The sequence below is a fragment of the Ranitomeya imitator genome, unplaced genomic scaffold (genome assembly GCF_032444005.1).
Source record: "Ranitomeya imitator isolate aRanImi1 unplaced genomic scaffold, aRanImi1.pri SCAFFOLD_147, whole genome shotgun sequence".
Lineage (NCBI taxonomy): Eukaryota > Metazoa > Chordata > Amphibia > Anura > Dendrobatidae > Ranitomeya > Ranitomeya imitator.
Window position 1 is genome coordinate 144,080 of NW_027193755.1, and position 25,844 is coordinate 169,923.

General features: G+C 47.6%; 1 long non-coding RNA gene across 1 annotated transcript in view; it reads left to right on the top strand.

The window, feature by feature from the left end:
- Positions 1-616: 616 nt before the first annotated feature.
- LOC138654180 (uncharacterized) overlaps positions 617-25,844 on the top strand; it is a 40,180-nt gene continuing 14,952 nt past the window's right edge. The window contains exon 1 of the long non-coding RNA XR_011316100.1: positions 617-670. This is a non-coding gene — a long non-coding RNA (uncharacterized lncRNA). The remainder of the gene's footprint in view (positions 671-25,844) is intronic.

The following is a 25,844-nucleotide window of genomic DNA, read 5'->3' on the forward strand; positions in this document are numbered from 1 at the left end:
TCCACCCCTATGGGAGTGGATTCGGGTCCATATTCATTACTGTAATGAACTGTACCATGTGACCACTCAATGCAGGAAGAAACTGCCGGGGAACCGGGGACGTGCAGGGACCGCACCAGGAGCAGGTGAGTATTATTACACAGCTCAGCTTCCCCTCCCCCGCCGACCGCTGGATATGACTCGAGTATAAGCAGAGAGGGGCACTTTCAGCCCAAAAAAGAGCTGAAAATCTCAGCTTATACTCGAGTATACACAGTATATTTCTCATGCCATACTTTTATATATAAATATATGTGTTTTTTAAAAAAATATAATAAAAAATCATGTATAAGATTGGTATTGCCGTTATTAAAATAACTTGGAGAATCACGTTGCCTATTTATTTTTACCATTTTACGCCGTAAAAAATTATAAAATCCAATAACATCTGGTAATCATTTCTTTGCTCTTTGTGGTGATGGATTATATGGTAAAGGGTCGTTTTTCCTTTGGAGATATTTAGTTTGTTTGTTTTTTTTCACTTTTTTTGCGTGCAGTTATAACATTTGGGTCTTCCTGGTTTGAGCCTGACGTTTCTCTAGATTTATATGAATTATCTTTTCAATTTTAGCAAATCGTGACTTCAACGAAAGCCTTCAATCGACCGACCAAGGCTTTGGAAGCCAAAAAGGTAATGAGTATTTGTTTTGGTTCTTACAAAGCAGACATACCGCTTACCGTTACCGTTGCAGGCTGGGGTGAGAGTGTCCGCCGCCACTGCCGCTGCCCAGGGTGTCCGCCACTGCCCAGGATTATGCTTGTGTCTCCGATTCTGCGGGGGCTCTGCCGATATTTTATGAAAGGCCAGAGCACCCCGGCAGTTCGTCCATGGTTTACTGTGCGACGGACTTCGGAAAAATGGCCGCTGGGAGGCGGCGCATGCGCAGATAGAGTTGTTGGTACCAAGAAATCAGGAGATGAGATTTCAGCGCTGAGATCTTGGTCCCGAGATCGCCATCTGCGCATGCGCCACCTCCCGGCGGCCATTTTCCCGAGGTCCGTCGCACTGGAAAGCATGGACGAACTGCCGGGGGGCTGTGGCCTTTCTCAAAATGTCGGCAGAGCCCCCCACAGCACCGGAGACGCAAGCATCACCGAAGACAACCCCTGCAGCACAGGACTCCTGCACACCCCTCGTCCCAGCCTGCAGCAATGCTCCACTCCTGCCTCCTCCAGCGGCGACCCTGGGACCTCCTTCACCGCAGCCACCACCCCCGTTAAGCAATAAGACGCATGGAGTATAAGAAGCACCACCAATTTATTTAAAAAAAGTTTTTTTCCTATTTTTTCCCTCAAAATTTGGAGTGCGTCTTATAATCCGGAATGTCTTACAAAGCGAAAAATACGGTGCATAAATTATAATTTTGCAGCAGTAAAAACATCGTAACCAATATTATCTAGAAAAAGGGTTTTCTTTCCAAAGTCCTTTAATGTAGTATATGACTAGATGTGCCAAACACGAGGTGACGTGCATTGTCAGTTACCGCAGATTTTAGACTTTGCGTCTTATTTTTGTCTCCTGGGCATACGAGTATTTGACGCAAGGAACTTAAAAGGGGACATCTTAAGTTCTACCTTCTGGAGCACACCGCTACCCAGCTTTAAGTGCCAGCAGCTCCACTTTGACGTTTTAGTTTTTCCCTTTGCTGGCTATTGTGACATAAGAGGATTTTTGGTACTCACCATAAAATCCTCCCCAGCCAGCTACACCAAGTTACTGTTAATGAGAAAATAGTAGGAGAAACATAAGGGGAAAAAAAAAACAAACGAGTACAACTAGAAGTGTCTCTGCGGTGTCCCTCAATGAAGCCTACAAGAAAGGTATTTTATGGTAAATACTAGGGTTGAGCGAAACGGGTCGAACATTTTCAAAAGTCGCCGACTTTTGGCTAAGTCGGGGTTTCATGAAACCCGATCCGACCCCTGTGCGGGGTCGGCCATGCGGTACGCGACTTTCGCGCCAAAGTCGCGTTTCAATGACGCGAAAAGCGCCATTTCTCAGCCAATGAAGGTAAACGCAGAGTGTGGGCAGCGTGATGACATAGGTCCTGGTCCCCACCATCTTAGAGAAGGGCATTGCAGTGATTGGCTTGCTGTCTGCGACGTCACAGGGGCTATAAAGAGGCGTTCCCGCCGACCGCCATCTTACTGCTGCTGATCTGAGCTTAGGGAGAGGTTGCTGCCGCTTTGTCAGAAGCAGGGATAGCGTTAGGCAGGGTCCATTAACCACAAAACCGCTTGTGCTGCAGCGATTTGCACTGTCCAACACCACCCTCGGTGTGCAGGGACAGTGGAAGTTTTTTTTTTTTTTTTTTTCCCCTCAGCGCTGTAGCTCATTGGGCTGCCCTAGAAGGCTCCCTGATAGCTGCATTGCTGTGTGTACGCCACTGTGCAAACCAACTGCTTTTTTCAAAGCACAAATCCTCTTGTTCCTTCCTTTCTGCACAGCTATCTTTTTTGTTTGTCCACACTTTTTATTTCATTTGTGCATCAGTCCACTCCTTATTGCTGCCTGCCATACCTGGCTGAGATTACTGCAGGCAGGGAGATAGTAGCTGCCTGCCATACCTGGCTGAGATTACTGCAGGCAGGGAGATAGTAATTGTAGGACATTCCCTGTTATTTTTTTTTTTTTTTTTTGGTGGGAGATTAAGATTGGCAATTTGGCATTTCTGCTAGAGTGCCATCCCTGTGTGTGCCATCTCTCTCACATAGTGGGCCATAGAAAGCCTTTTCATTTTTCTGTATTTTTTTTTGTGGGGTGTATAAATTCTCCCTGATAAAAATACAGTGGGAGATTAATATTGGCCTTTGGGCTTGTGTGCCAGTCCTGAGTGTGCCATCTCTCTCACAAATAGTGGGCCATAGAAAGCCTATTTTATTTTTTTTGGGGTTTTATAAATTCTCCCTGAAAAAAAGGGAGATTAATATTGGCCTCTGGGCTTGTGTGCCAGTCCTGAGCGTGCCATCTGTGCCAGCCCTAGGCGTGCCATCTCTCTCACAAATAGTGGGCCATAGAAAGCCTATTTATTTTTTTTTTTGGTTTTATAAATTCTCCCTGAAAAAAAGGGAGATTAATATTGGCCTCTGGGCTTGTGTGCCAGTCCTGAGCGTGCCATCTGTGCCAGCCCTGAGCGTGCCATCTCTCTCACAAATAGTGGGCCATAGAAAGCCTATTTAATTTTTTTTTTTGTTTTATAAATTTTCACTGAAAAAAGGGAGATTAATATTGGCCTCTGGGCTTGTGTGCCAGTTGTGAGCGTGCCATCTGTGCCAGTCCTGAGCGTGCCATCTCTCTCACAAATAGTGGGCCATAGAAAGCCTATTTAAATATTTTTTTGGTTTTATAAATTCTCCCAGAAAAAAAGGGAGATTAATATTGGCCTCTGGGCTTGTGTGCCAGTCCTGAGCGTGCCATCTGTGCCAGCCCTGAGCGTGCCATCTCTCTCACAAATAGTGGGCCATAGAAAGCCTATTTAATTTTTTTTTTTGTTTTATCAATTTTCCCTGAAAAAAGGGAGATTAATATTGGCCTCTGGGCTTGTGTGCCAGTTGTGAGCGTGCCATCTGTGCCAGTCCTGAGCGTGCCATCTCTCTCACAAATAGTGGGCCATAGAAAGCCTATTTAAATATTTTTTTGGTTTTATAAATTCTCCCAGAAAAAAAGGGAGATTAATATTGGCCTCTGGGCTTCTGTGCCAGTCCTGAGCGTGCCATCTGTGCCAGTCCTGAGCGTCCCATCTCTCTCACAAATAGTGGGCCATAGAAAGCCTATTTTATTTTTTTTGGGGGTTTTAGAAATTCTCCCTGAAAAAAGGGAGATTAATATTGGCCTCTGGGCTTGTGTGCCAGTTGTGAGCGTGCCATCTGTGCCAGTCCTGAGCGTGCCATCTCTCTCACAAATAGTGGGCCATAGAAAGCCTATTTAAATATTTTTTTGGTTTTATAAATTCTCCCAGAAAAAAAGGGAGATTAATATTGGCCTCTGGGCTTCTGTGCCAGTCCTGAGCGTGCCATCTGTGCCAGTCCTGAGCGTCCCATCTCTCTCACAAATAGTGGGCCATAGAAAGCCTATTTTATTTTTTTTGGGGGTTTTATAAATTCTCCCTGAAAAAAAGGGAGATTAATATTGGCCTCTGGGCTTGTGTGCCAGTCCTGAGCGTGCCATCTGTGCCAGCCCTGAGCGTGCCATCTCTCTCACAAATAGTGGGCCATAGAAAGCCTATTTAATTTTTTTTTTTGTTTTATAAATTTTCCCTGAAAAAAGGGAGATTAATATTGGCCTCTGGGCTTGTGTGCCAGTTGTGAGCGTGCCATCTGTGCCAGTCCTGAGCGTGCCATCTCTCTCACAAATAGTGGGCCATAGAAAGCCTATTTAAATATTTTTTTGGTTTTATAAATTCTCCCAGAAAAAAAGGGAGAATAATATTGGCCTCTGGGCTTCTGTGCCAGTCCTGAGCGTGCCATCTGTGCCAGTCCTGAGCGTCCCATCTCTCTCACAAATAGTGGGCCATAGAAAGCCTATTTTATTTTTTTTTTGGGTTTTAGAAATTCTCCCTGAAAAAAGGGAGATTAATATTGGCCTCTGGGCTTGTGTGCCAGTTGTGAGCGTGCCATCTGTGCCAGTCCTGAGCGTGCCATCTCTCTCACAAATAGTGGGCCATAGAAAGCCTATTTAAATATTTTTTTGGTTTTATAAATTCTCCCAGAAAAAAAGGGAGATTAATATTGGCCTCTGGGCTTCTGTGCCAGTCCTGAGCGTGCCATCTGTGCCAGTCCTGAGCGTCCCATCTCTCTCACAAATAGTGGGCCATAGAAAGCCTATTTTATTTTTTTTTTGGGTTTTAGAAATTCTCCCTGAAAAAAGGGAGATTAATATTGGCCTCTGGGCTTGTGTGCCAGTTGTGAGCGTGCCATCTGTGCCAGTCCTGAGCGTGCCATCTCTCTCACAAATAGTGGGCCATAGAAAGCCTATTTAAATATTTTTTTGGTTTTATAAATTCTCCCAGAAAAAAAGGGAGATTAATATTGGCCTCTGGGCTTCTGTGCCAGTCCTGAGCGTGCCATCTGTGCCAGTCCTGAGCGTCCCATCTCTCTCACAAATAGTGGGCCATAGAAAGCCTATTTTATTTTTTTTGGGGGTTTTATAAATTCTCCCTGAAAAAAAGGGAGATTAATATTGGCCTCTGGGCTTGTGTGCCAGTCCTGAGCGTGCCATCTGTGCCAGCCCTGAGCGTGCCATCTCTCTCACAAATAGTGGGCCATAGAAAGCCTATTTAATTTTTTTTTTTGTTTTATAAATTTTCCCTGAAAAAAGGGAGATTAATATTGGCCTCTGGGCTTGTGTGCCAGTTGTGAGCGTGCCATCTGTGCCAGTCCTGAGCGTGCCATCTCTCTCACAAATAGTGGGCCATAGAAAGCCTATTTAAATATTTTTTTGGTTTTATAAATTCTCCCAGAAAAAAAGGGAGATTAATATTGGCCTCTGGGCTTCTGTGCCAGTCCTGAGCGTGCCATCTGTGCCAGTCCTGAGCGTCCCATCTCTCTCACAAATAGTGGGCCATAGAAAGCCTATTTTATTTTTTTTTTGGGTTTTAGAAATTCTCCCTGAAAAAAGGGAGATTAATATTGGCCTCTGGGCTTGTGTGCCAGTTGTGAGCGTGCCATCTGTGCCAGTCCTGAGCGTGCCATCTCTCTCACAAATAGTGGGCCATAGAAAGCCTATTTAAATATTTTTTTGGTTTTATAAATTCTCCCAGAAAAAAAGGGAGATTAATATTGGCCTCTGGGCTTCTGTGCCAGTCCTGAGCGTGCCATCTGTGCCAGTCCTGAGCGTCCCATCTCTCTCACAAATAGTGGGCCATAGAAAGCCTATTTTATTTTTTTTTTGGGTTTTAGAAATTCTCCCTGAAAAAAGGGAGATTAATATTGGCCTCTGGGCTTGTGTGCCAGTTGTGAGCGTGCCATCTGTGCCAGTCCTGAGCGTGCCATCTCTCTCACAAATAGTGGGCCATAGAAAGCCTATTTAAATATTTTTTTGGTTTTATAAATTCTCCCAGAAAAAAAGGGAGATTAATATTGGCCTCTGGGCTTCTGTGCCAGTCCTGAGCGTGCCATCTGTGCCAGTCCTGAGCGTCCCATCTCTCTCACAAATAGTGGGCCATAGAAAGCCTATTTTATTTTTTTTGGGGGTTTTATAAATTCTCCCTGAAAAAAAGGGAGATTAATATTGGCCTCTGGGCTTGTGTGCCAGTCCTGAGCGTGCCATCTGTGCCAGCCCTGAGCGTGCCATCTCTCTCACAAATAGTGGGCCATAGAAAGCCTATTTAATTTTTTTTTTTGTTTTATAAATTTTCCCTGAAAAAAGGGAGATTAATATTGGCCTCTGGGCTTGTGTGCCAGTTGTGAGCGTGCCATCTGTGCCAGTCCTGAGCGTGCCATCTCTCTCACAAATAGTGGGCCATAGAAAGCCTATTTAAATATTTTTTTGGTTTTATAAATTCTCCCAGAAAAAAAGGGAGATTAATATTGGCCTCTGGGCTTCTGTGCCAGTCCTGAGCGTGCCATCTGTGCCAGTCCTGAGCGTCCCATCTCTCTCACAAATAGTGGGCCATAGAAAGCCTATTTTTTTTTTTTTTTGGGTTTTAGAAATTCTCCCTGAAAAAAGGGAGATTAATATTGGCCTCTGGGCTTGTGTGCCAGTTGTGAGCGTGCCATCTGTGCCAGTCCTGAGCGTGCCATCTCTCTCACAAATAGTGGGCCATAGAAAGCCTATTTAAATATTTTTTTGGTTTTATAAATTCTCCCAGAAAAAAAGGGAGATTAATATTGGCCTCTGGGCTTCTGTGCCAGTCCTGAGCGTGCCATCTGTGCCAGTCCTGAGCGTCCCATCTCTCTCACAAATAGTGGGCCATAGAAAGCCTATTTTATTTTTTTGGGGGGTTTTATAATTTCTCCCTGAAAAAAAGGGAGATTAATATTGGCCTCTGGGCTTGTGTGCCAGTCCTGAGCGTGCCATCTGTGCCAGCCCTGAGCGTGCCATCTCTCTCACAAATAGTGGGCCATAGAAAGCCTATTTAAATTTTTTTTTTGTTTTATAAATTTTCCCTGAAAAAAGGGAGATTAATATTGGCCTCTGGGCTTGTGTGCCAGTTGTGAGCGTGCCATCTGTGCCAGTCCTGAGCGTGCCATCTCTCTCACAAATAGTGGGCCATAGAAAGCCTATTTAAATATTTTTTTGGTTTTATAAATTCTCCCAGAAAAAAAGGGAGATTAATATTGGCCTCTGGGCTTCTGTGCCAGTCCTGAGCGTGCCATCTGTGCCAGTCCTGAGCGTCCCATCTCTCTCACAAATAGTGGGCCATAGAAAGCCTATTTTATTTTTTTTAGGGGTTTTATAAATTCTCCCTGAAAAAAAGGGAGATTAATATTGGCCTCTGGGCTTGTGTGCCAGTCCTGAGCGTGCCATCTGTGCCAGCCCTGAGCGTGCCATCTCTCTCACAAATAGTGGGCCATAGAAAGCCTATTTAATTTTTTTTTTTGTTTTATAAATTTTCCCTGAAAAAAGGGAGATTAATATTGGCCTCTGGGCTTGTGTGCCAGTTGTGAGCGTGCCATCTGTGCCAGTCCTGAGCGTGCCATCTCTCTCACAAATAGTGGGCCATAGAAAGCCTATTTAAATATTTTTTTGGTTTTATAAATTCTCCCAGAAAAAAAGGGAGATTAATATTGGCCTCTGGGCTTCTGTGCCAGTCCTGAGCGTGCCATCTGTGCCAGTCCTGAGCGTCCCATCTCTCTCACAAATAGTGGGCCATAGAAAGCCTATTTTATTTTTTTTTTGGGTTTTAGAAATTCTCCCTGGAAAAAAAAAGGGAGATTAATATTGCCCTTTGGGCTTGTGTGCCAGTACTAAGCGTTCCATCTCTCTCTCTCTCTCAGTCAGTGGGCCATAGAACGCCTATTTTTGGTTTTATTTGTTTTCTAAATTCTCCCTGAAAAAATCATTTTATTTTATTTGGTTTCTAAATTCTTCCTGATAAAATCATATTTTTTTTATTATTTTTTTTTCTAAAGTCTCCCTGAAAAAAAAAAAAAGAAAACAACCCAAAAAAACAGTGGAAGATTAATATTGGCCTTTCTGCTTGTGTGCCAGTCTTGACTCCTGGGTGTGCCATCTCTCTCTCTCTCTCTCTCTCTCTCTCTCTCTCCAATTGTGGTCCATAGAAAGCCTATATTTTTTTTCCTTGATTTGGGTTCCAAAATCTACCAGAGAAAATAACTCCATCAATCATTGGTAGAAAAATATTGGCCTCTGGGCTTGTGTGCCACTCCTGATTCCTGTGTGCGTCATCTCTCACTCAGTGGCCCATAGAAAGCATATAGTTTGTTACATTTGTTTTCTAAATTCTCCCTGCAAAAATCTATTTTTTTTTTTTTGGGGGTTTCTAAAGTGTTCCTGAAAAAAATAAAAATAAAAAAAAAATAATAGTGTGACATTAATATTAACATTTGTGCTTCAGTGACAGTCCTGCGTGTGGGGCATCTCTCTAATTTGCAGCCACCAAAAAAAGAGTGTGTAACATTGGGCCTGATTTTCGCTGTGGTCTCACCAACCTGTAAAGGGGTAGCTAAATCATACTGAAGTTATAGCTCACCGTGTAAGTTGTGTGACTGCAACAAATAACGTTAGTTTGGTTACGTTTTTAAAACAATGAGGAAGTCTAGTGGAAGAGGTCGTGGCCGGGGGCGTTCATTGTCAGCTGGTAATGAGGGTAGTGGTAGTGGTGGAGCATCAGGTGGTCGTGGGGGAAAAAATATTGCACCTAAGTCTGGAGCTGTGGAGCCAGGTTCGTCGTCCGGCTACACAAGGCCTCGAACGCTCCCTTTTCTGGGATTAGGAAAACCGCTTTTAAAGCCGGAGCAGCAAGAGCAAGTTTTGGCTTATCTTGCTGACTCAGCCTCTAGCTCTTTTGCCTCATCTCGTGAAACTGGTAAAAGTAAAAGCAGCGCGTCGTTAGTGGATGTTCACGGTCAGGGACAAGTCACTTCCTTGTCCTCTTCAGCAAAAACAACAACAGAGAAGAATGCAGCAGGCGACACAACGGGTTACTCCATGGAGCTCTTTACACATACCGTCCCTGGCTTAGAAAGTGAAGCAGTTAACAGTCCATGCCCATTACAAATTGAATCTGACATGGAGTGCACTGACGCACAGCCACAGCCAGACTACTATGCTGGTCCTTTGACTCAGACCACAACATTGCCCTCGCAGGGTGCTGATCAAGAATCAGACCCTGATGAGACTATGTTGCCCCATCACGAACGCTATACCACCGAACGACACGGTGACACAGACGAAGTTGCGCAGGAGGTACAAGAAGAGTTATTAGATGACCCAGTTCTTGACCCCGATTGGCAGCCATTGGGGGAACAGGGTGCAGGCGGCAGCAGTTCTGAAGCAGAGGAGGAGGAGGGGCCGCAGCAGGCATCAACATCGCCACAGGTTCCATCTGCCGGGCCCGTATCTTGCCCAAAACGCGTGGCAAAGCCAAAACCTGGTGGAGGACAGCGTGGCCATCCGGTTAAAGCTCAGTCTGCAATGCCTGAAAAGGTATCCGATGCTAGAAAGAGTGCAGTCTGGCATTTTTTTAAACAACATCCAATTGATCAGCGCAAAGTCATCTGTCAAAAATGTTCTACTTCCTTAAGCAGAGGTCAGAATCTGAAAAGTCTCAATACTAGTTGCATGCATAGACATTTAACCACCATGCATTTGAAAGCTTGGACTAACTACCAAACGTCCCTTAAGGTTGTTGCACCCTCGGCCAATGAAGCTAGTCATCAACGCAACATCCCTTCCGGCAGTGTAGGACCACCATTTAGCGCACCACCTGCTGTATCTGTGCAGGTATCTTTGCCAGGCCAAAGCAGTCAGGGTCAGGGAATCACCAGTTTCGTAGTAGGAAACACTGCATCTAGGGCACCGGCGGCAACAATACCATCTCCCACCGTCTCTCAGTCTGCCATGTCCACCGGCACCCCCGCTAGTTCCACGATCTCCAGCTCTCCAGTCCAGCTCACCCTACATGAGACTATGGTTAGAAAAAGGAAATACTTAGCCTCGCATCCGCGTACACAGGGTTTGAACGCCCACATAGCTAGACTAATCTCGTTAGAGATGATGCCCTACCGGTTAGTTGAAAGCGAAGCTTTCAAAGACCTGATGGACTACGCTGTACCACGCTACGAGCTACCCAGTCGACACTTTTTTTCCAGAAAAGCCATCCCAGCCCTCCACCAGCATGTTAAAGAGCGCATCGTCCATGCACTCAGGCAATCTGTGAGCACAAAGGTGCACCTGACAACAGATGCGTGGACCAGTAGGCATGGCCAGGGACGTTACGTGTCCATCACGGCACACTGGGTAAATGTGGTGGATTCAGGGTCCACAGGGGACAGCAAGTTTGGGACAGTTCTGCCTAGCCCACGGTCTAGTAAACAGTTGTCTGTAGCCGTTCGCACCCCCTCCTCCTCCTCCTCCTCCTCCTCGTCCTCCTGCAGAAGCAAGAGCTCGTCCACAGACCGCAGTCGCACAAACACTCCATCCGCACCTGCCACTGTTGCACACCAGGTCTCCCATTATGGGGCAGCTACTGGCATACGTCAGCAGGCTGTATTGGCTATGAAGTGTTTGGGCGACAATAGACACACCGCGGAAGTTCTGTCCGAGTTCTTGCAGCAAGAAACGCAGTCGTGGCTGGGCACTGTAGATCTTGAGGCAGGCAAGGTAGTGAGTGATAACGGAAGGAATTTCATGGCTGCCATCTCCCTTTCCCAACTGAAACACATTCCTTGCCTGGCTCACACCTTAAACCTGGTGGTGCAGTGCTTCCTGAAAAGTTATCCGGGGTTATCCGACCTGCTCCTCAAAGTGCGTGGACTTTGCGCACATATCCGCCGTTCGCCTGTACACTCCAGCCGTATGCAGACCTATCAGCGTTCTTTGAACCTTCCCCAGCATCGCCTAATCATAGACGTTGCAACAAGGTGGAACTCAACACTGCACATGCTTCAGAGACTGTGCGAACAGAGGCGGGCTGTTATGTTTTTGTGGGAGGATACACATACACGGGCAGGCAGTAGGATGGCAGACATGGAGTTGTCAGGTGTGCAGTGGTCGAAGATTCAAGACATGTGTCAAGTCCTTCAGTGTTTTGAGGAATGCACACGGCTGGTTAGTGCAGACAACGCCATAATAAGCATGAGCATCCCCCTAATGCGTCTGCTGATGCAAAGTTTGACGCACATAAAGGATCAGGCGTCTGCACCAGAGGAAGAGGAAAGCCTTGATGACAGTCAGCGATTGTCTGGTCAGGGCAGTGTACATGACGAGGTACCGGGCGAAGAGGAGGTGGAGGATGAGGAGGATGATGGGGATGAGTATATTTTTAATGAGGAAGCTTTCCCGGGGGCACGGGAAATTGGTGGCGTGGCAAGGCCGGGTTCTGGTTTTTTGAGGGACACAAGTGACGTAGATTTGCCTGCAACTGCCCCTCAACCAAGCACAACCGCAGATTTGACAACGGGAACTTTGGCCCACATGGCGGATTATGCCTTGCGTATCCTCAAAAGGGACACACGCATTACAAAAATGATGAACGATGACGATTACTGGTTGGCCTGCCTCCTTGATCCTCGCTATAAAGGCAAATTGCAAAATATTATGCCACATGAGAACTTGGAACTAATATTAGCAACAAAACAATCAACTCTTGTTGACCGTTTGCTTCTGGCATTCCCTGCACACAGCGCCCGTGATCGTTCTCACACGAGCTCCAGGGGCCAGCAGACCAGAGGTGTTAGAGGGGCAGAAATCAGAAGTGGCGTTGGCCAGAGGGGTTTTCTGACCAGGTTGTGGAGTGATTTTTCTATGACCGCAGACAGGACAGGTACTGCAGCATCAATTCAAAGTGACAGGAGACAACATTTGTCCAGTATGGTTACAAACTATTTTTCATCCCTTATCGACGTTCTCCCTCAACCGTCATTCCCATTTGATTACTGGGCATCCAAATTAGACACCTGGCCAGAATTGGCAGAATATGCATTGCAGGAGCTTGCTTGCCCGGCAGCTAGTGTCCTATCAGAAAGAGTATTCAGTGCTGCAGGTTCAATACTAACAGAAAAAAGGACTCGTCTGGCTACCCAAAATGTAGATGATCTAACCTTCATTAAAATGAACCACAACTGGATTTCAAAATCTTTTGCCCCACCCTGCCCGGCTGACACCTAGCTTTCCTATGAAAAGGTCTTGCCTGTGGACTATTCTGAATGACTTTTCCAATCTCGTAATTTTCTTCACCTGATTGTCCAGCATACGACATGTTTCCACCTCACGAAATGGCCAAACTCCCCACACGGGGCCGTGCTATCGCCACTTTGCGCTTGGACCCTTGAGAGTGCTGTTTGTCTGAAGAGGTGGGTGTGGCCGCTTTTGGTCGACGGCACTGCCACTGGGTCCCTCATAGTACAATAAAGTGTCTCTGGCGGTGGTGGTGCGCACCCAACGTCAGACACACCGTTGTAATATGAGGGGCCCTGTGCCTGTACCGCCGGCCACAAGACAGTTCCCCCCCCCAGCTCAAACAGTGCTCTACCACTAGCAAAATTATCTCTCACAGCTTCACCAATGTGTAGTCTAGCCGCTGACATCCTTCAATGCCTGGCACTGACAATACCATTGTTTTGACATTTTTGTTATGTTAGGCCTTCGAAGCCTGTCTGCGGTCCCTTCTTTCTACAACTACTACACTGACCAGGCCACTGCTGGCCGTGTTACCCTGGAACCAATTTAAAAGTGCCTACAGTCAGCCCAATTTTGTTATGTTAGGCCTTCGAAGACTGTCTGCCGTCACTCCTTCCACTAGACTTCCACTGACCATACACTGCTGCCCATGTACCCCTGGAACCAATTTAAAGTGCCTACAGCCAGCCCAATTTTGTTATGTTAGGCCTTCGAAGCCTGTCTGCGGTCACTCCTTCCACTAGACTTCCACTGACCAGACCACTGCTGCCCGTGTACCCCTGGAACCAATTTAAAAGTGCCTACAGCCAGCCCAAGTTTGTTATGTTAGGCCTTGGAAGCCTGTCTGCGGTCACTCCTTCCACTAGACTTCCACTGACCAGACCACTGCTGCCCGTGTACCCCTGGAACCAATTTAAAAGTGCCTACAGCCAGCCCAAGTTTGTTATGTTAGGCCTTGGAAGCCTGTCTGCGGTCACTCCTTCCACTAGACTTCCACTGACCAGACCACTGCTGCCCGTGTACCCCTGGAACCAATTTAAAATTGCCTACAGCCATGTGTTATTATTTTAGGCCTTCGATGCCTGTCTGCGGTCACTCCTTCCACTAGGCCTCCACTGACCACACCACTGCTGTCCGTGTACCCCTGGAACCAATTTAAAATTGCCTACAGCCATGTGTTATTATTTTAGGCATTCGATGCCTGTCTGCGGTCCATTTTTTCAACTACTACTACACTGACCAGGTCACTGCTGCCCGTGTACCCCTGGAACCAATTTAAAATTGCCTACAGCCATGTGTTATTATTTTAGGCCTTCGATGCCTGTCTGCGGTCACTCCTTCCACTAGGCCTCCACTGACCACACCACTGCTGTCCGTGTACCCCTGGAACCAATTTAAAATTGCCTACAGCCAGCCCAATTTTTTTATTTTAGGCCTTCGATGCCTGTCTGCGGTCCATTCTTTCAACTACTACTACACTGACCAGGTCACTGCTGCCCGTGTACCCCTGGAACCAATTTAAAATTGCCTACAGCCATGTGTTATTATTTTAGGCATTCGATGCCTGTCTGCGGTCCATTTTTTCAACTACTACTACACTGACCAGGTCACTGCTGCCCGTGTACCCCTGGAACCAATTTAAAATTGCCTACAGCCATGTGTTATTATTTTAGGCCTTCGATGCCTGTCTGCGGTCACTCCTTCCACTAGGCCTCCACTGACCACACCACTGCTGCCCGTGTACCCCTGGAACCAATTTAAAATTGCCTACAGCCAGCCCAATTTTTTTATTTTAGGCCTTCGATGCCTGTCTGCGGTCCATTCTTTCAACTACTACTACACTGACCAGGTCACTGCTGCCCGTGTACCCCTGGAACCAATTTAAAATTGCCTACAGCCATGTGTTATTATTTTAGGCCTTCGATGCCTGTCTGCGGTCACTCCTTCCACTAGGCCTCCACTGACCACACCACTGCTGTCCGTGTACCCCTGGAACCAATTAAAAATTGCCTACAGCCAGCCCAATTTTTTTATTTTAGGCCTTCGATGCCTGTCTGCGGTCCATTCTTTCAACTACTACTACACTGACCAGGTCACTGCTGTCCGTGTACCCCTGGAACCAATTTAAAATTGCCTACAGCCATGTGTTATTATTTTAGGCATTCGATGCCTGTCTGCGGTCCATTTTTTCAACTACTACTACACTGACCAGGTCACTGCTGCCCGTGTACCCCTGGAACCAATTTAAAATTGCCTACAGCCATGTGTTATTATTTTAGGCCTTCGATGCCTGTCTGCGGTCACTCCTTCCACTAGGCCTCCACTGACCACACCACTGCTGTCCGTGTACCCCTGGAACCAATTTAAAATTGCCTACAGCCAGCCCAATTTTTTTATTTTAGGCCTTCGATGCCTGTCTGCGGTCCATTCTTTCAACTACTACTACACTGACCAGGTCACTGCTGCCCGTGTACCCCTGGAACCAATTTGAAATTGCCTACAGCCATGTGTTATTATTTTAGGCCTTCGATGCCTGTCTGCGGTCACTCCTTCCACTAGGCCTCCACTGACCACACCACTGCTGTCCGTGTACCCCTGGAACCAATTTAAAATTGCCTACAGCCATGTGTTATTATTTTAGGCCTTCGATGCCTGTCTGCGGTCCATTCTTTCAACTACTACTACACTGACCAGGTCACTGCTGCCCGTGTACCCCTGGAACCAATTTAAAATTGCCTACAGCCATGTGTTATTATTTTAGGCCTTCGATGCCTGTCTGCGGTCACTCCTTCCACTAGGCCTCCACTGACCACACCACTGCTGTCCGTGTACCCCTGGAACCAATTTAAAATTGCCTACAGCCAGCCCAATTTTTTTATTTTAGGCCTTCGATGCCTGTCTGCGGTCCATTCTTTCAACTACTACTACACTGACCAGGTCACTGCTGCCCGTGTACCCCTGGAACCAATTTAAAATTGCCTACAGCCATGTGTTATTATTTTAGGCATTCGATGCCTGTCTGCGGTCCATTTTTTCAACTACTACTACACTGACCAGGTCACTGCTGCCCGTGTACCCCTGGAACCAATTTAAAATTGCCTACAGCCATGTGTTATTATTTTAGGCCTTCGATGCCTGTCTGCGGTCACTCCTTCCACTAGGCCTCCACTGACCACACCACTGCTGCCCGTGTACCCCTGGAACCAATTTAAAATTGCCTACAGCCAGCCCAATTTTTTTATTTTAGGCCTTCGATGCCTGTCTGCGGTCCATTCTTTCAACTACTACTACACTGACCAGGTCACTGCTGCCCGTGTACCCCTGGAACCAATTTAAAATTGCCTACAGCCATGTGTTATTATTTTAGGCCTTCGATGCCTGTCTGCGGTCACTCCTTCCACTAGGCCTCCACTGACCACACCACTGCTGTCCGTGTACCCCTGGAACCAATTTAAAATTGCCTACAGCCATGTGTTATTATTTTAGGCCTTCGATGCCTGTCTGCGGTCCATTCTTTCAACTACTACTACACTGACCAGGGCACTGCTGGCCGTGTACCCCTGGAACCAACATCAGAAAATATAAAAATAAGTATTTTGCTTATAAAAAAGAAAATACTGGTGAGATATCAAATGCAGACATTTTAACATTAAAAACAAACACACAACTAAAATCTGGTACAGTACTAAAAATGGCCACCAGCTACAATTACTTTCTCCTGCAAGTAGTTAACTGAAAGTTTTTTTAAATTGAAAACACACATATGGCATCCACCGAGTGTTGTCCTGTCGCGTCTTCTTTATATTATTGCCGAGAAGATGCAAAATAATGAAAATAATAAAATCATTAATTACCAAAATAATAGAGAAAGTCAACACCACATTGCAAATAAACATTCATTCCAAATAAAGAAGCAGGGCGCGTCCGAGGGTGAGTATATACCTAATAAGAATATAATCACCCTCGGACGCGCAATGCTTATTTCCAACAGCCTTCCTTCCTAAGAATCAGCCCTTCCGTCGTGTAGAGAGACGTTGTGTTACACTCCAAGGTGTTCCCCAGGTTGCCTTTCCTGAGCTTCGATCTTCCGGCTCTCGTTTAGTAGTTCTTGGAAACTACTCTGCATTAGGCCTTCAAATTGGGTATGGGGTGTAGAGAGATGGTGTGTTCCACTCCAAGGTGTTCCCCAGGTTGCCTTTCCTGAGCTTCGATCTTCCGGCTCTCGTTTAGTAGTTGTTGGAAACTACGCTGCATTAGGCCTTCAAATTGGGTATGGGGTGTAGCGAGAGGGTGTGTTACACTCCAAGGTGTTCCCCAGGTTGCCTTTCCTGAGCTTCGATCTTCCGGCTCTCGTTTAGTAGTTCTTGGAAACTACACTGCATTAGGCCTTCAAATTGGGTATGGGGTGTAGAGAGAGGGTGTGTTACACTCCAAGGTGTTCCCCAGGTTGCCTTTCCTGAGCTTCGATATTCCGGCTCTCGTTTAGTAGTTGTCGGAAACTACGCTGCATTAGGCCTACAAATTGGGTATGGGGCGTAGAGAGAGGGTGTGTTACACTCCAAGGTGTTCCCCAGGTTGCCTTTCCTGAGCTTCGATATTCCGGCTCTCGTTTAGTAGTTGTCGGAAACTACGCTGCATTAGGCCTACAAATTGGGTATGGGGTGTAGAGAGAGGGTGTGTTACACTCCAAGGTGTTCCCCAGGTTGCCTTTCCTGAGCTTCGATCTTCATGCTCTCGTTTAGTAGTTGTCGGAAACTACGCTGCATTAGGCCTACAAATTGGGTATGGGGTGTAGAGAGAGGGTGTGTTACACTCCAAGGTGTTCCCCAGGTTGCCTTTCCTGAGCTTCGATCTTCATGCTCTCGTTTAGTAGTTGTCGGAAACTACGCTGCATTAGGCCTACAAATTGGGTATGGGGTGTAGAGAGAGGGTTTGTTACACTCCAAGGTGTTCCCCAGGTTGCCTTTCCTGAGCTTCGATCTTCCGGCTCTCGTTTAGTAGTTGTTGGAAACTACGCTGCATTAGGCCTTCAAATTGGGTATGGGGTGTAGCGAGAGGGTGTGTTACACTCCAAGGTGTTCCCCAGGTTGCCTTTCCTGAGCTTCGATCTTCCGGCTCTCGTTTAGTAGTTCTTGGAAACTACACTGCATTAGACCTTCAAATTGGGTATGGGGTGTAGAGAGAGGGTGTGTTACACTCTAAGGTGTTCCCCAGGTTTCCTTGCCATTGCTTCGGTCTTCCGACTCTCGTTTAGTAGTTGTAGAAAAGTACACTGCATTAGGCCATACAAAATGGGTATGGGGTGGAGAGAGATGGTGTGTTACACTCCAAGGTGTTCCCCAGGTTGCCTTTCCTGAGCTTCTATCTTCAGGCTCTCATTAAATTGTGGTTAAATGGAACAACTGCATTTGGCGTACTAGTTGGTTTGGGGCCTACTATCGGTGTCTGCCACTCCTTGCTGTTCTCCTCCACTGAACAAAGCTGTGCCGCCTGTTTACTACGGTTGCCAATTTTGAACTGCATTTCGACTACTTACTGATTTGGCCCTACTCTCTGTGTCAGCCTCTCATTCCAGTTGTCCTCCACTGCAATGCCCCCTGGTTATTCCTGTGTTACCAATTTTGAACTGCATTTAGCCCACTTTCTTCTTTGGGCCTATATCTGTGTTTCCACTTCATCGTGCCCATTGCCCAGCCAGTGATAGATGAGTCTGCTGGTACATTGACCCATAACGCAACATTCCCCGTGCACGCTACACAACAACATTGTGACCCTGCTGAAAGTCAGGTTGCTCTTCCCGCATACCATACCACCTTACACGGGGACAAAGAGGAAGGTGCAGATGAAAGTGCAGGTTCCTTCATCAGGTGGGGGGAGGAATACTAGTTGGCGACGTCACTGGCACAGGGCCTCTCATAGTACGCAAAAGTGTTGCTGCCGGTGGGAGGCGCCCCCGCCGTGCAAACACACCGCTGTACTTTGAGGGGCCCTGTGCCAGTGCCAATGCCAACGAGTGGGCCCCCCCTGCTTGCTCAGGTTCACAGCACTTGCAAAGTTGAAATACTTACCTCTCCCTGCTCCACTGCCGTGACGTGGTCCAGATTTCCTGGGCCCACTAATTACTTGAACCAGCCCTACCCCCCACAACTTTAGCCAAATGACCCCCAATTTCAAATGCCTTCCAATTATTATAAGGTAAATTACGCTTGACAAGCTTCATTAAGAAGAATGGATGGTTTTGACATTAAAATGGCCACTCTAGGTGTTTTCCTGGCCCCCACTCACTGCCGACTATGCTGCCCCATTGACTTGCATTGGGTTTCGTGTTTCGGTCGATCCCGACTTTACGTCATAATCGGCCGATTTCACTCGACCCGACTTTGGACATAGTCGGGTTTCGCAAAACCCGGCTCGACTCTAAAAAGGTCAAGGTCGCTCAACTCTAGTAAATACGGTACCCCAAATCCACTTAGACGCCTCAATGGTGAAACACTGGAAGTTATGGGCTGTTCCAAAAGTAAAGGATAGTAAGGCAGATCCCTCAGGACTAACCCGAGTTAACTGCCGCTTGCAGCGCCCTTCGACCCATTGTTGTGTCAGCTTAAGGAAAGGTATAAACTGTTTTAAAATTTTAAGAATGTATGGACGAAGGAACAGAAGCCTATTGTCGAACGGTCCCGAGGTCCCTACCGCCTGAGCGGAGTGAGGCTTAAATGGGTTTTCCCATCTCCAAGATCCTATCCCAACGTGTAAGTGTAATATCTAATACCTCCAATTAAAAATATAGTGTAGTTTTTCTATAGTGTCGTTTTCAGTTACCCAATGTAGGGCATTGCAGTAGCTCGGGTATCCATGGTTACGACCACTAACCACTAACTGTCACTATATGAGTGGATGTAACCATTGATACCTAAGTTACTGCAATGGCCTACATGGTGTAAGCGACCGTGAATCAGAATAACTACTAAATTTCAAATTTGAGGTATTTGCTAATATTATATCTTCTACATATTGGGATAGGATCTTGGGGATGGAAATTCCCCTTTAATCTCCAGCAGAGGAACTCTGTTAGTTTCCTGATACTCTTCCAGACTTGCATCCTGCGATCAATAAAAGCCTTAAGGTACCTTCACACTGATCAACTTTCCAACGATCACGACCAGCAATACGACCTGGCCGGGATCGTTGGAAAGTCCTTGTGTGGTCGCTGGGGAGCTGTCACACAGACAGCTCTCCAGCGACCAACGATGCCGAAGTCCCCAGGTAACCAGGGTAAACATCGGGTTACTAAGCGTGGCCCTGCGCTTAGTAACCTGATGTTTACCCTGGTTACCCGGGGACTCATCGCTGGATCGGCGTCACACACGCCGATCCAGAGATGACAGCGGGTGACCTGACGACAAAGTAAAGTTCTGGCCTTCTAGCCCCGACCAGCGATGTCACAGCAGGATCCTGATCGCTGCTGCGTGTCAAACACAACGAGATCGCTATCCAGGACGCTGCAACGTCACGGATCGCTATCGTTATCGTTCAAAAGTTGCTCAGTGTGACGGTACCTTTAGGTGGAGAGACTTCAATGAGATACTACCAGAATGACAGACTGAACGTCTGAATGAGGCTGTCACCGACAGGCAGTGACGCAGAGCTCTATCTAATATCTGAATTGTGTAAAGATCACTCAGCTGGAGGATGGGGAGAAGGACAGTAGTAAGGTTTAACTATCTCATTAAGGTGGAAAGGAGAAATCACCTGGACATATCACCTTATCTTAGAGGAGGACAAGGAATGGACAATAAGAGAACAGCCTCCTTCTGTAGTTGTTTTCTAAAAGTAATTGCTGTTGTGAATTCTGCTTTTGAGCTCCCTCTGGTGGTAGTAGATGGTAATGCAGTTGTTCCTGGGCTGCAGTCTTGGACAGGTGTATCTGCTAATTGCAGTTCTGACTGGGGTATTTAGGCTTGCAGGACTCATTAGTCCTTGCCAGTTGTCAATGTTTTTTGGGATATGATGGATCTCTGTCTGGCTTCTCCTGCTTGGCGGCCATTTCAGCAAAGATAAGTGTCTGTTTCTTTTTCTGTGGCACACAGGCTGTGTGCTTGTTTTTGATTGTATTCCTGCTCTGATTGTAGGATTCGCTGGAGTTGCAGATATACGCTCCTACGTCTTTAGTTAGATGTAGGAAGTTTTTGTATATTCTGCTGTGGATATTTTTGAAGGGTTTTAATACTGACCGCACAGAACTCTGTCCTATCCTGTCCTATTTTAGCTAGAGTGGTCTCCTGTGCTAATCCTGTTTTTCTGCCTGTGTATGTTTTTTCCTCTCCGACTCACCACCAATATTTGTGGGGGGCTGTCTATCCTTTGGGGATCTGCTCTGAGGCAAGATAGTATTCCTATTTCCATCTTTAGGGGTATTTAGTCCTCCGGCTGTGACGAGGTGTCTAGGATTGGTTAGGTACACTCCATGGCTACTTCTAGTTGCGGTGTTAAGATCAGGATTTGCGGTCAGTATAGTGACCACCTACTCCAGTGAAAGTTTTCATGCTGCTCCAAGGTCACCGGATCATAACAAATTGCATCCTAGAGAGCAGGAAGATGTCCTGTATCTGTTCAAAGGGAGAGAGCATTTTAAGGAATAAAAATGCCCAGGGTTAGAGACCCGGAAGACAGATTCTTCTGAAGAGGAGTAGACTGGGCAGAATATGGTCTCTTGAAGGAATTAAGAACCAAGCTGGACTTGAGACCCAACTGGGGCAAGAAGACCCAGGAAAGAGAAGGGTGTAATGGAAAAATTGAAAATGCGACTATGAAAATGGTCTTCGAAGTAGGATGATGAGAGTGTGGGTAACTGCCTGAATCATAGAACAACCTGACTAGAGAAAAAAGAAGAATTAAGAACTCTGCATTCAATAGCCATGTTGATAGTGAAGGACCGTGATTATGGATGGAAGGGGTGACCCTGGGGAACCAGGTCTGGATAATCCAGCAGTCTACATGGAGTGTCTTCGAGAAAATTGATTACTTCTGCATTCAAGATCTTCTGGGTTCGTCCAGAACCACGAGGATGACTGGGGAACACTTTCCGACTAGATCTTTTTGAGACATTTCCTTCTGTCTGACTAGCATCAGGTCAATGTCTGGAGTGCCCCACCGGAGACCAGTCTGGAGGAAAATGTCCAGGTGAAGACTGCTTTCTCTCTGCCTTTTGTGGTTTTGGAAATCTCCTGCCCAGTAGTCCAGAGCGGGTATATGCACTGCTGACATTGCATTAAATTCTTTATTCTGCAATAGCAAGAATCCAAAAAAGTCTGCTATGGATAAATGAGTGTTTCATTCTGGTTGATATTAGGCCACAGTGGTGGCATTGTCAGACTGGATCCGGACGGGTAGACCTAACAGCGCTCCTACTAATGGAAAAAAAACAGACGAATGGCCCTGATCTCCAAGATGTTGAGGGCTTTGTGAAGCTTCCCATCCAGATGACTGGCATCCGCATCATAATCTGCCAATGAAAAGGAAGAAAATGGCAATAAAGGAAGGACTCCACCAGCAGACACTACTTGACGCTGGAAACACAAAAAAGCACAGTAAAACCAAAAACACCCTGCAGCAAAAAAATCACAGTGGACAGCAAGTGCTAGTAAAAAGATGGAAAAAACAGGGTATTTGGTTGATACGTTTTTTGCAAAAAATGTATATTAAGCCGCTCTACCAAATGTCAAGGTATACCCATATCAGAGCAGTCCTAACTAATGTATGTAATCCCTATCTGATGTATTTAAAACCTGGTCATATGTACAATACGTGTATGAGCAGGATTCAGAAAAGGAATGTCCATGTGGACACGCTGGACAGAACGGCTCCTGTGTGCACAGCTCAAAAAAAGAGGGGTGGAGGCCTCCCCAGTCTTGTGGACACAAGAAAACAATTATGTAAAACCAGAACACATGAGCTGTGCGCACAGTGAACAAGCCCATAGAGACAAGTTCACACCACCAAGAGACTCTTGGTGGTGTGAACATGTCTCTACGGGCTTGTTCACTGGGAAGGCCTCCACCCCTCTTTTTTTTGAGCTGTGCGCACAGGAGCCGTTCTGTCCAGCGTGTCCACATGGACATTTCTTTTCTGAATCCTGCTCATATAGGTATTGTACATATGACCAGGTTTTAAATACATCAGATAGGGATTACCTACATTAGGTAGGACTGCTCTGATATGGGTATACCTTGACGTTTGGTAGAGCGGCTTAATATACATTTTTTGCAAAAAAAAATGTATCAACCAAATACCCAGTTTTTTCCATCTATTTACTAGCACTTGCTGTCCACTGTGATTTTTTTTGCAACAGAGTGTTTTTGGTTTTACTGTGCTTTTTTGTGTTTTCAAGTCTCTTGGTGGTGTGAGCATGTCTCTACGGGCTTGTTCACTGTGTGCGCAGCTCATGTGTTCTGGTACTACTTGACGCTGGGTAGGAAAATTGGACGATTCAAGAAGAGTAGTTTTGTCCCAACAAGATAGGAGTAAGCTGCAGGGGCATGATATTGTAACTGTGCAAAGACAATTGTCTAATTGTCTCTGGCAGTAACCATGTTGCCCAGAATGCTCAAGTAGAAGCGGAGGTGAAATGGCATCGGGAAATGTGTTCTGGTTCAGCGACTGGAAATATTGTTGTATTGAAGAAAAACATCTATGTTTGAACTGTGTTTTCATAAGAATCTTGTCCAGGTAGGAGATGTCCATTCAGGGCCGCCATCAGAGCATGACAGCCGTGACTGGCGTATGGGGACCGGTGAGCAGAGGGGGCCCGCATCGGGCCCCGTCTCATCTGCTCACCGGGTTCCCCCTGCAGGCGCTGCGGCAGCGGCACACTATTGACGTGCGGGCCCGCGCCCGCACGTCAATAGTTAACAGCCGCCAGCCAGTCTGAGGCTGGCAGCTGAATAGGGCCGCAGTGCGCACTCGCCGGCGTCGCCGGCCTCTGACGTCATTGTCAGCCGCCGGTGGGCCCGGCGAGTGCGTCTGTGTGGAGCCTGGGGGGATCTTCGCCCGGCGCAGGAGCATGGCCAGGTAAGAAGTCGTGTTTTTTTTTTTTCTTTGAGAGCTGCCTGCGATCCAGGGGGGCCCTGGGGGCAGGATGATGGACACACAGGGGCAGAAATGCTGGACACAGTGTGGCAGAATGGTGGACACACAGGGGCAGAAATGCTGGACACAGTGGGACAGAATGGTGGACACGCAGTGGGGCAGAATGGTGGACACAGTGGGGCAGAATGCTGGACACACAGGGGCAGAAATGCTGGACACAGTGGGGAAGAAATGCTGGACACAGTGGGGCAGAAATGCTGGACACAGTGGGGCAGAATGCTGGACACAGTGGGGCAGAATGCTGGACACAGTGGGGCAGAATGCTGGACACAGTGGGGCAGAAATGCTGGATACAGTGGGACAGAATGGTGGACACAGTGGGGCAGAATGGTGGACACACAGGGGCAGAAATGCTGGACACAGTGGTGCAGAATGGTGGACACAGTGGGGCAGAATGCTGGACACAGTGGGGCAGAAATGCTGGACACAGTGGGGCAGAATGGTGGACACACAGGGGCAGAAATGCTGGACACAGTGGGGCAGAATGCTGGACACAGTGGGGCAGAATGCTGGACACAGTGGGGCAGAAATGCTGGACACAGTGGGGCAGAAATGCTGGACACAGTAGGGCAGAATGGTGGACACAGTGGGGCAGAAATGCTGGACACAGTGGGACAGAATGATGGACACACAGTGGGGCAGAATGGTGGACACAGTGGGGCAGAATGCTGGACACAGTGGGGCAGAAATGCTGGACACAGTGGGGTAGAATGGTGGACACACAGGGGCAGAAATGCTGGACACAGTGGGGCAGAATGCTGGACACAGTGGGGCAGAATGCTGGACACAGTTGGGCAGAAATGCTGGACACAGTGGGGCAGAATGGTGGACACAGTGGGGCAGAAATGCTGGACACAGTGCGGCAGAATGGTGGACACAGTGGCGCAGAAATGCTGGACACAGTGGGACAGAATGGTGGACACACAGTGGGGCAGAATGGTGGATACAGTGGGGCAGAATGGTGGACACAGTGGGGCAGAAATGCTGGACACAGTGGGGCAGAAATGCTGGACACAGTGGGACAGAATGGTGGACACACAGTGGGGCAGAATGGTGGACACACAGTGGGGCAGAATGCTGGACACACAGGGGCATAAATGCTGGACACAGTGGGGCAGAATGGTGGACACAGTGGGGCAGAATGGTGGACACAGTGGGGCAGAAATGCTGGACACAGTGGGGCAGAAATGCTGGACACAGTGGGGCAGAATGCTGGACACAGTGGGGCAGAAATGCTGGACACAGTGGGGCAGAAATGCTGGACACAGTGGGACAGAATGGTGGACACACAGTGTGGCAGAATGGTGGACACAGTGGGGCAGAAATGCTGGACACAGTGGGGCAGAATGGTGGACACAGTGGGGCAGAAATGCTGGACACAGTGGGGCAGAATGGTGGACACAGTGGGGCAGAAATGCTGGACACAGTGGGACAGAATGGTGGACACAGTGGGGCAGAATGCTGGACACAGTGGGGCAGAATGGTGGACACAGTGGGGCAGAATGGTGGACACACAGGGGCAGAAATGCTGGACACAGTGGGGCAGAATGCTGGACACAGTGGGGCAGAATGCTGGACACAGTGGGGCAGAATGCTGGACACAGTGGGGCAGAATGCTGGACACACAGGGGCAGAAATGCTGGACACAGTGGGGCAGAATGGTGGACACACAGGGGCAGAAATGCTGGACACAGTGGGGCAGAATGCTGGACACAGTGGGGCAGAAATGCTGGACACAGTGGGACAGAATGGTGGACACAGTGGGGCAGAATGCTGGACACAGTGGGGCAGAATGGTGAACACACAGGGGCAGAAATGCTGGACACAGTGGGGCAGAATGGTGGACACAGTGGGGCAGAAATGCTGGACACAGTGGGGCAGAATGGTGGACACAGTGGGGCAGAAATGCTGGACACAGTGGGACAGAATGGTGGACACACAGTGGGGCAGAATGGTGGACACAGTGGGGCAGAATGGTGGACACAGTGGGGCAGAAATGCTGGACACAGTGGGGCAGAATGGTGGACACACAGGGGCAGAAATGCTGGACACAGTGGGGCAGAATGCTGGACACAGTGGGGCAGAATGCTGGACACAGTGGGGCAGAAATGCTGGACACAGCGGGGCAGAATGGTGGACACACAGTGGGGCAGAATGGTGGACACAGTGGGGCAGAATGGTGGACACACAGGGGCAGAAATGCTGGACACAGTGAGGCAGAATGGTGGACACAGTCGAGCAGAATGGTGGACACACAGGGGCAGAAATGCTGGACACAGTGGGGCAGCATGCTGGACACAGTGGGGCAGAATGCTGGACACAGTGGGGCAGAAATGCTGGACACAGTGGGGCAGAA